Source organism: Pinus tabuliformis, chromosome 5_2, assembly GCF_031772625.1.
Source record: "Pinus tabuliformis cultivar Carrire ecotype Pingquan chromosome 5_2, CPIR1, whole genome shotgun sequence".
NCBI classification, from domain to species: domain Eukaryota; kingdom Viridiplantae; phylum Streptophyta; class Pinopsida; order Pinales; family Pinaceae; genus Pinus; species Pinus tabuliformis.
This window is the reverse complement of record NC_142306.1, coordinates 105,467,108-105,478,869: the sequence shown is the minus strand read 5'-3', so window position 1 is coordinate 105,478,869 and position 11,762 is coordinate 105,467,108. Positions and strand designations below refer to the sequence as shown.

The 11,762-nt window shown below is 39.0% G+C and overlaps 1 pseudogene; it reads left to right on the top strand.

The window, feature by feature from the left end:
- The first annotated feature begins 9,100 nt into the window (after positions 1 to 9,100).
- On the top strand, positions 9,101 to 10,948 carry LOC149157725 (nuclear pore complex protein NUP93A pseudogene; annotated as a pseudogene).
- The last annotated feature ends 814 nt before the right edge of the window (positions 10,949 to 11,762 follow it).

The following is an 11,762-nucleotide window of genomic DNA, read 5'->3' as shown; positions in this document are numbered from 1 at the left end:
GTCTAGCAGAAGCCTCCTTTGCCTTAACTTTCAATACCCAGGGAGCCCAAAAACTATCCTTCATCGGGAAGTTCAGTGCTTTTTTCACTTGACGACATGAGCACCTAACAGACTGTGGAGGTCATGGTGTGCGAAGGGGCTTAGGAAAGGCCCTTTTGGAACCCCACTACATAGTTTCTGACTTCGAAGACATGTGGGAGAATGGTGATCACTCCAGTTGTGCCTACTTGGGAGATGTGAAACATGCCCATGAAAAGATGCATGAGTGACATGATCAATCTTCCTTGAAACAAAGTCCTTATAATTGACAAACATTGAAGAGAATAAAACGTGGATCAGAGGACTTTCTCTTCTTAGTACTACAAATCACTTAAATAAGATTACATTGGAAACATCAATAATAAATGACTATAGTTAAACTCGACTTAAACTGGACTAAGTGAAACTGAACTAGGACACTTGGAGGAATGGTTTTGACACCTAATAGGTGGTTGGGATTAGATTCTCCAACACTCCACCTTAATTACAACCACATAAAAAATTCAATTAAGATACATGCTGGTCTATGTCTCAGCTAGGTTTATAATTTAAAATTTGACTTCAACTTTTCTTCTTCCCTTTTTCCAGATCCTATAGCCTCTAAATTGTTTCAACTTTTTCTCTTTGTTGTATCCTTCAAACCTCAGTTTCTTCATTTGCTAGTGCAGGTCTTACATTTTTTTAGGTTGTCTAAGAATATCCTAGACTTCTTCAAAAAATAAGTTGTATGTGGGTTGCTACCACATATTATCTTTTGTAGTGTGCTTTTCATCATTAATCTATTGCAACATAAGACCATAATATAGTTTCATCTCTTCAGGAATCTAATACCTAAAAAATTCATTAATTTGTTCATCATCCAAGCTGTCTTCAAGGTTCACTTCTGCATCTTCTCTACATACTTTCTGAAGGCATGGCATTGCAAGCCATGCTTCAAGGAAATTTAATTGTTCTTCATAGTCATTTTGTGTACCTGCACACTGGAAATCAATGTTAGAATTAAAAACATTTGCAGAACCACATTGGTTTTGTTGCTTCTGCTCTATAATGAGAGTTTCCTTCTATTGTACTTCTAGCTTTGCTTCTGCCTTTGTCTTTATTTTCTATTTATGGGCTATCTTTGTCTCTATCTCTTTCACTTCTATACTAACCTGTGTTCCTGTAAATAGGTTGTCTTCCACTTGGTTTTTAGATTCAAGTGGGATTATCTCACCAAATAGCATCATGTCAATATGATGTTTTTGTTGCATCATCTGCAAATATTCATCATTATCCAACAATTCTTCATCAAATTTTACATCAGCAATATTAATTGTTGGATTCATCATACCATTGATTGCTCCAATGGCAGTTTCACTGTCATCAACAAGCTCTGTTGTTGGATTTACCAAACTTTCATCAACAAGCTCTATTGCTAGATTTGTCATATTGTCAACAACAAGCTCTATTGTTGGATTCATCAAATTTTCATCAGTAAGCTCTATTGCTAGAATCACCAAATTTTTGTCCACTTGTGGTTGTGCACAATGGGGCTCACAAGCATCTATGTGCTTCTTCTCTCTTGCTTCTATGACTTCTTCATAGACATCATCCACGTGTGGCTGAGCACAGTGGGATTCAACAATCATTTTATCTGGATGTATATCTGCAACTATAGATCCACCTTCATATTCAATTTCAATGCTCCCGTTTACACCAAAACTCCTCTAAAGGGTATCCCAGCCCTCCTTGGCTGTCTTGGTTTCTGAAATCAAGGGAAGAATGTTCTCATCCACAAATTATTGCATGCACGTCAATGCAAAGGCATCATTTTGCCTCTTCACTTTTAGATCTAAAATGATCTCAAACATCTATTGTCGTCACTTTGGCCTTCTTATCCTCTTAGCTTTTTCCATTTGAGTTCTCTTGTCAAGTGCCTTTGACTTTTTAGTGTGTCATGCTCCCACTGGATTTGTACTAGCTAGATTTGCTTCCCAAATATCGATCACTGTGTCGGTCCCCTTACATGCTTTTCAACGGAATTTGGCTAACGTTGGATTGGAAAAGAGGAGCCACGTGCGAGAAAAATGTATGCAAGGAAATGAAACTAACGCGACTCTTCAAACTTCTCAACAGCGTTAGTATGCTTAACGCGATTCTGGTACTTAGTGTGGGCGTTCATACACTGTCTTCATTGGTATATGGTGCGTTAATAAAATTTCTCTTCACACAGAAAACCTTTCTTCAATTTGTTTCGCCTTCGTTGGCTTCGTCGTAGCTTTCTTCTTTCTCTTGTTGCTTCTTTACAGGCTTCTTAAAACTTTTTCTGCTCTCTCAAAGAGTCTTATGCTCTCTCTCTACTTCTTCATAGTAGGCTTCTTCAAATTTTAATTGTTGTGTGAAAGAGTCTTATGTTGGCTCGCCTATTCTCTCTGCTTCTCTCTCTTCACTCACATTGTTGGTCTCTCAAGGAGTCTGAAAATTGGCTTATATTTCTTCTGCAACTCTCAAAGAGTCTCACACAGGCTAAGCTCTGATACCATGACAAAAATTGAAGAGAACAAAATGTGTAGCAGAGAACTTGTTATTCTCAGTATTACAAATCACTTAAATAAGATTACATTGGAAACATCAATAATAAATGACTGGAGTTAAACTCGACTTAAACTGGACTAAGTGAAACTGAACTAGGACACTTGGAGGGACAGTTTTGACACCTAACAGGTGGTTGGGATTAGATTCTCCAACAATAATCAATGTCGTCGAACTGGGCTCTTAGGGCTTCAGCTTTGCTTCAGAACCTATCTTGAATCCAATGCTCTACAATCCAAGTTAGCTTACATTTTATCTCCTCCAAGCCACAACAATATAAAGAATCTGACAATATTGCATCTAATCCACACAAACAATAGTGTGAATGAGCGCAAAATAAATTCACAATAGTAGGCACCTTTAGTCTTTGTTCATAGTAGATGGTCAAAGTGGTCATTTTTGGATTTTTTATGGTTTATTTTAAAATTTATTTAAATGATCAAATTAAAAAAAAAATGATAAATATAAATAAAATGTGAAAAAATGAAATATCACCTTAGTAACACACTCTACTTAAATTCTTTCATGTGTTACCACTGAAAGGTTGAATTATCGCCTACTTAACTAGATATCTATTCAATTCCTTCCTCTCAATATCATTGGAAGGCTCTAAATGGGTAAGTTTTGCCTCGATGCCCAAAAAAAAAAAAAAACATGGAACTGTTCACCTAATTTTTCAGAGAGTGTTTCACTTATGGGTTTCTCATGTGAATTAGTTTCATCTAGTAACACCAACAATAATATTTGTGTGATTTTTTGTAATCAACTTTGTAATTATGTTTTGATTACAGTTATGGAGGATTTATTGGGGAGAAATACCATCTCACGTGCTTTTATATTGGAGAATATATATTAGGAAAAAATAGAATAATATATTGAGCATAAAATAAGGGGTAAAGAACTTTTATATTGGCACTTATAAAAAATGGAGCTCAAATTTAATGAAAAAAATATAGAGTATTAAAAATGTTAATAAAAAAATGGACACCTACAATATCTAGCGAAAGTAGGTGTTTTTTAAATTGGGAAGGTGTATTGAGTTGATATTAGTAGGGCACTAAATAATGTAATTTTTAGAGGTATTTTCCAATATGTAGTCAAATTAAGGGTATTATTTAATATGCCACAAACTCATCTGACATGTCAGATGTTCATTGAATGAAGTTCATTGAATGAAACCCCATAATTAGAGTATGGTTGATATCAAGAGCTAAAATTTTGATCAAAATATTATCTAATCACATTCTATACATCGAATAATGGATTGTAAACCACAATTAAAAAAATGATAAGTTGTTCAAAACAATTAAACGAATGATAGGTTTTAGACAGCAATTACATTGTTTAATGAAACCATAAATACATTAGCTCCAAGCTATTAATCAGATTCACTTTGGGAGTTTTCCATTGTGCAGGCTTTCATAGTTTGTGGTTTTGTCTCATCCACTCTTTCAGTGGATGAAGACTTATGCATGTTCATGAGCATTAACTAAGTGAGACCATCCTCAAAGTATGTGAATGAGTTAGTTTAAAGAAATGTTGTTGTATATAATTGTAGTTGAATATTAAATAATATTTGGTTTGGTTCCTTTAATTATATTTAATATGAATTAGTTTATATTAAATTTCACTAGCACAACTATTTGAGGATAGGCCTTGTCACCAAAACAAACTAAGATCAAACTTGGAGAACAACTTGATCATAAAAAAAAATATTAATTAATTTATCTATATAAATTTAGATTATATTTCAATAAAATTTATTAAATATTATATCGTACAGTACCGAAAATTTTATAAGTCGTTAATTTTTTTTTATAATTATGGTTTAAAAATTATTAAATCATGAACATTGCCAAAAAAAATTTATAATTATGGTTTTAAAATTATTAAATCATGAGCATTGCCATTGAATTAAGATGTTTATTATTTAATTCAATCAAGTCGTTAAAAGGAGTTTATAATTATTAAATCATGAACATTGTCATTGAATGAAGATGTTTATTATTTAATTGAATTATGATAGATTTGTTTAGTTTTTGGATGGGAGAATGGGATTGTTGGTGGCTAATTGTTAATTTTTTCTTTTATATAGTAAAGAATATGGTTCGAAGCCCATAGAAAAATGGGTACATGATTTACAACGCATTTGAAACATAAAATAAAAAATAAAAAATGGACATTAGAATATCTTAAAACAACGTACAATGAGTTTACACTATGATTTTTGTAAAGTGTTTTCACAATATATTTATATTTTGAATAGAAGTTTAGTGGCGTAGCTAAGAATCCAAGTTAACCTGATGCTCATAAGGCCCCTACAGCTACGGTTGCTTAAAGACGGTGAGATTATTAAAATAATGTTGCTAGGACCCTGTACGTTTCACATTTTCATTTGCATTTCACAATCGAGTTATAGTCACATTGGTCAAATTTTATAAGAAGTTATAGCCCCGCTCACACAACTGACCAAATTTTATAACCAACCTGGTCGGAAATGAAAAATACTTTAATTCCCAGCCCAATGTGTATCTCAATTATATATCTTACTTTGACGAACCACATGTATCTTAGTTAAATCCAGAGGTACCTCACTTCTGCGCATCTTAGCACGCAATTATTTTACGCAATGTGGGGCGCGGAGAGGTGCGGTAATTATATTCATCGAGTTCGGAAGCGGACTCTAGGTCAATACAAAATAAGTGCGGAGGTGAGGGGCTCGGCAGAATAGATAAAAGACCACTCATACTAACGGCGATGAAGCACCAGTCCACCACATCGATTTACGCAATGCAAAGTGCACGGTGTGCAGCTACGGCTATTCACACTCCTCTGCACCAGATCTCCTCCACATAGCTCTCCTCCTCATTGCTCTCCACTAGCTTATCTATTAGGATATATTTAATGCCACTGACTCAAAGTAAGCACTGACCATGATGTCTCATGGACCGTTGTAATGTCATATTCCAAATTTATGTTAAATAGCCCAACTAATAAAGTAAAAAGATGGCATTCCAAATTTATGTTAAATAGCCCAACAGATAAAGTTAAAAGGTAATTGCAATGATGGTGAACGTTGTAACATTATCAAAATGATGTAAATAATGTGCGGAGGAAGCTCATTGTGCGGGTGTGTAGAGCTCCGCACTTCTCCTCACTCCTACGCAATGAACTTCCTCAGCACTCTGCAACGACTTCTCGATAGACTCTTTCTTTCTGGGAGGCAGTCATTTGTTAATTCGATAGATCGGCTCCTGAAAAGACCCTTTCTTTCTGGCAGGAATAGTGATTTGTTAATTCGATAGATCGATCGGTTTCCAACACAAAGTTTGGCTCCACATAACTCAACCTAGCATCACAAATGTGTCCTGCTCACACCTCGAATCAACGAGATTTTGTTGCATGTGCTCTTAGATCTCCCAACAACGGACAAAATTTAGTACGATATCTCTTCACACGTCATTGAAGGGTGCACCTAATGTTTATCGAAGAACAAACCCAGAACCAACTCCGTATGGGAAGGCAGTAACCAACCCTCTAGATGCCAGTAGCCAACCAGCTATTTCTCGTTCTGCAGCCTGAATTTGTAAGGAAGGAACGTCAGATCGATTGTTAACATACAATGGGCCAGCTATGAATTTGCAAGGAAGATACGTCAGAGATAGGCTAGTTGTGAATTTCCAACGAAAGTATGTCATGGAGCACTCTCAAGGGTTTGTATAAATTAGGAAGAGCACATCGATATTTATTAATATGTTTGATAGCTGCGGGGCACCATGTGGTGGAACTGCAATTATAAACATATAGTCCATAAAATAATTCCAAAAGGCCAGCTAACCTCTGCAATCATGTATCGGGTTCATATTATAACTCCAAGAGGCCAAATAACTTATGCACTGACCAAGTCTGGAATATTGGGATGCCCAATGTTGATCATGTGGATAAAGTTAACATCTTGTGATGGATCCTCGTGACTACGTGTTATGTAAAGAGATCTCATGCCAGTTGGGCACAATGTGCAATTGCCTAATTCACAAATTGTGTAGTATATAGGTTGGATCTTATCTTGTTCTAAGAAAGATGAAGGTGTCCAGCGTGTTACTTTTGATTGTGTGTTTTTGCTGGGTAGCACAGTTTTGGAATGCACAAGCCTAACCTCGTATATACAAAGATACGAAATCGTAAATTATGTCCCATAATGGTATTGAAACTAGCAACCTGGACACTCATTCCAAGACTAGTTCCCCCCTTCTGCTACACAAGAAAGTGAAAATCCTAATGCCAGAATGGTTGAAAATCATCAAAATATTAAAGCATGAATATAGAAGCTTAGATCAGTGGTCTTATATTTTTATGGATTATGTGTTGCAATCATATATTTTACTAGGTTTTCATCGGGTCTTTAAGATTGGAATTTCTCTACTAAATAATGTTCCCTAACTATTCTCAATGCCTGAACATTCATGATTTCGTTTGGACAACGAGCACGATCGAAAGGATGAAACTGAGTCATCATTAGCAATATTTTCTCTCATGGATTTCGTCTGGACTATGAGGGGAGCTGGAAATTATTAATTCCTACTTGTCTATGGTTATAATTCTCCATTTAAGGAGTTTGTTCCTATTCCTATATAATAGGGATTTAGTTTTCTCTAGTTTAGTGTGTGGTTGAGAGAATATCTCAACCACACTAGTGTACGTCCAAGATAGAATTCCTATCTTGAGACTATTGATTGTATAAATATCTTGTAATTTCCTCATTCATTAATTAATAGAGAATATATTGGTTGAGTTGTTTTTATCTTGGTATCAGAGCCTGTGAGGGCCTGGCCCCTCATGGGCCTGGGCCTGGCCCTCCTGGGCTGAGGGAAAATAAAGAAAAAGTATAATTTGTTTTAGTTTGTTCATCGAGAGTTTTGGTTTAGTTTTGTTTTCAGTTCTGGATTGGCCGTATCGGCGATTGAATCAGGCCCCTTGCTCCTCAAAGGTGCAGTGTTGAGGATCGGACGGATCGGCTGGCTAGAGGCTGGTCTCCTGTTACATCCTGCTGTTCCAATTGAAAGATCTGATGCTGCTGCTCAACGACTTCGGCAGATTGTACGAGGAGCTGAGGAGAAACCTATTGAAACAGGAAGGAACTCTGAGGCAATGCAAGCATTGCGTAGTGCAGTTATGCGCCTTGCTTGGAGATCAACCGATGGATCCACACCAGAGACTTGTCATTGGGCAGATGAGTTTCCACTAAATCTGTGGCTATATCAAATGCTTCACAATATTTGCTTCACGGCTGCGGGAATTCCTCTTCCGCATTTTCAAGTGTACCGGGTTCGTTCTACGGAAGGCTATTTCCAGAAAAGGCTCTCCATTTCGTTCATTCTTCGTTTGGTCTTCACTGGTTTTCCCTTGTTCCATGTTGCTGAATTTTCTTTTGCCAAGGCGGATGTCGGGCAGTTGGCGAAGCGTATTTTCTTCAATTTCAGAGGGATTTCAACACGTTTCTGAGATCATGTGCAGAGGAGATGGTTGGCGGGGGCCGCATGTTTTTGCTGTTACTGGGTCGAACACCTCACAATCCAACCGAGGTTGTTGTGTGGTTTTTTGTTAAAGCCAAACTGCATCTGATTTACATTACTGGATGGTCTGTTTACATTGAAGATCACCTTGATCAGGGACTCCAAGAGGCCAAAGCCTGGTGGTGATGAGACACTAGGTCAGCTTCTGAAGAGGAAGGCGAGTGAAAGGGTCAGGGTGCTTATGCTTGTCTGGGATGACAGGACCTCTGTTGGGCTATTGAAGAAGGATGGACTGATGGCCACCCATGATGAAGAGACCTTGCATTACTTCGAAGGATCAGATGTGAATTGTGTCCTGTGTCCAAGGAATCCCGATAATGGGCAGAGCTTCGTGCAGGACTTGCAGATCTCGACAATGTTTACGCATCAGAAGATCGTTGTCGCTGACAGCCTTCTTTCTGGAGGTGGTTCAGAGCAGAGGAGGATCGTGAGCTTTGTTGGAGGGATCGATCTGTGTGATGGTAGGTGGTCGGCGGGCTCTCCAGGTCCTGCTGGATTATTTCATCGACGGCCGTGTAGGGCACCGAGTGGACTACGGCCCGACGCTTTCCGGCGAGGGTTTGCTACCCCGAGGCGAATTCCACCCCCTGGCGGCACTCCACGGCAGCCCAAAATCTCAGAAAGCCTTCATGGCGGTCATCGCCTCTCTCGTTTGGAGCGCGACAGGGGCTCTCTTCAGGCTGGCGCTGCAGATTCCAGCTCTCTTCGTGGTAGAGTTAGAGAGGCAAATTAGAAACCGTGCTGCGTCTGCCCGTGATTTTATAGCATTGAAGGAAGATGCTGAGGATCAGAAGCTTAGAAGGATGGATGAGTGATGCTGTTTTGTAGTTATAACACGAGCGTAAAAGCCGTATAGTGTTTAGATGAAGGTAAAAGGAAGCGGTTGAAGGTCATTGTGGCTGTATGTTTTTTGATGCACATCCAAGTATATTGAAATTTTAAGATATTTAGCTGCAATTACAGATTTTTGCCACAATTGTCAAGATGCTGATCTTTATGATAAGTCTGTTGAAATTCAAAAGCGGGTGGGTGCATTTGCAATGGCTTTGGAGACAGTAAACAGCTGCCTTTCAGAAGCCATTGGTGCTATGGCCCGAGGTCGGGCTGATGGAGATAGCAGAACTGCTGGTTTGATTTATTCGGGCAATGATATCCTAGAAGCATACAAATTTGCTGAAAAGGGACCAAATTGCAGAGCAACAAATAGCACTGCGGCAACTGGAAGCTAATTTTATCCGGCAGACAGAACTGCAGATGCACTTCAAAATGTTCCTCCAGTTGTTCAAGCATGTATTCTGGATCTCCTTAGGATTGCTCTCACCTGCCTGGACAATGTTACAGATACAGATGGTACAATTCGTATGCTAAAGACTAAGATTGCAAACTTTGTGGCGAATTATTTACTACATTTTTTAGTTTATCTTACTCCATTGTGACGGTATTACGCAAGATGATGATAGATCAATATCTTCTATATTTTCTTTCTGCAGTGGAGTTCAGGTCCTTAGGCATCCCTGCCAAGTTATGCTCCTGTGCTGTTTGTAAGCGGGCATGGACATATTGTTATCGCTGATTGAGTTTTAGACAATATTGTTATTCTGTGAAAAACGCAGCTTCGCAGCTTTATCTGTGTTATTGCTCCTGTTAATGGCCGCGCTTACGATTGCCACTGATCCGCCTGATTCGGGTACCGGTTTTCATTTTTTATTTTAGTTCCTGTGGAAATTGCACTGGCTTGGGTTCGAACATCGTCAGCCCTTGCTCCCTTCAGTATTTTCGCAGATGTCTGCACTGTTTTGGCTATGGCAATTATCATCAAGGATGATTATTCTTCATTTCAAGGGCTGGACAAGGTACAGGATGCCATGCCTTGCCTTTCGTTTTCAGAGTTGCAGTATTTTGCTTTGAGGGCGTTTTGCAGCAGAGACGATGTTACTAGCTTTGCTATTGAAATGTTTTTTTTTATTTCTCTGATGATATTGCTATATATTAACTGTCATGACAATAAAACGGGTTGTAATTTAAGTGACATTAGCCTGATCAACTATTGTCACAATTTTGAATGTGTGTTGGAACTGATCATTCCAACACTAAGCAAATTTGCAGGGAATGGTGAACACATGACAGTGAAAATGATATCAATTGAAGCTACATCAGAGATTGGAGGATGATTGAGATCCTGTTGGAGGGTGTTAGAAAGCATGAGGCAATATGCTTGAAAATTGTTCTTGAAGGGAAAATTGTGTTCTCTTCATGGGGCTGTGAGTGCCTTTGTTTTGGTGGACAACAAAGTAGATTTTCTGTTTTAGTGTGGTTTGTGGGATAAACTCCCTAACATATTATTGTAATAGTCATTGTATGTACTAGAAACTTCAAATATTGAATGTAAGCCTTGCTAAGGCATTTGAAAGTTCGTGGTGATCTCAAAACCACTTTGTAATGGTTTGTGGTCAGCCTGAAACCATCTATAGAGCCTTAGTGGCTACAGGAGTTGCGCGATGGTGGCAAACTGAGATCCTTGATCAGCTCGGTGGTAGCAGATCGGATCTGCCCGGTGGTGGCGAATTGAGATCCTTGATCAGCTCGGTGGTAGCAGGTCAGATCTGCCCGGTGGTGGCGAATTGAGATCCTTGATCAGCTCGGTGGTAGCAGATCGGATATGCCCGGTGGTGGCGAGTGTACACAGGAGCTTTATGCTCGTAGGAGCAGGTGGGCTGCAGTAACACCTGGCTCGGACTCAGATGATTCTTTCTGAGTAGAAGGGGATTGGCTCTGTTGGAGAGGTAAATCCCCTCTACGGGTAGAGGCGATCCCTACTAGCCCAGCAGGGGTCTAGCAACAATCACACAATGCTGCCACGCATGTTCCTAATTACAATTAAACAAGAGGTAAAGAGCACCTACTTGGATTCCTGCGCTTGCCGCTTGACGAAGAGATGTTGCCTTCGCTCCTCCGCTTCGGCTGGTCACGATCCTCCGCGATCTCCGCGAATAGATACCTGCACACACGAAGGGGAAACAAACACAAGCGTGAAATCTAGTAAAAGCAACCATACATCAGTCAAAAAGATGTAATTCACATTTAACCATTGCGTAGACAAATGAGAATGGAACAATAATAGCAGTCATCTATTATTAATCAGAATAGAGAAGAGTACAACCAAATGTTCTGACGTCGGTAACCTTCTCAGGAGGGGCCAGTCAGCATGTATCTCAAGCATTCACCTTTGAGGATGATTCTCCCAAGACAAACAACTCTCTCTCACATACAAGCAACACAAAATAACCTTCCTTAAGCAATCAATCACTTCCACACCTAGCACACCAAATACCTATAGTAGCAGCAATCTGAGCACTATAAGCTCTATACAATCCAAGCTATTCCAAGCTAAGTCTAACTAGCTGCTCATGGTAATGGTGGAAGTTTATATAGGAGAAGGAGTCTCCTAAAAGGGTGGAAGGATGAGCTTATCTTCAAGGGAAGTTGCTGGAAAGGGTCGAACAGACATGCCATAGAAGGAAGTCGACATTCACAAAGCTAACAACCAAGCCTGGAGTTATCTGGAAGGCTGGTCGTTTG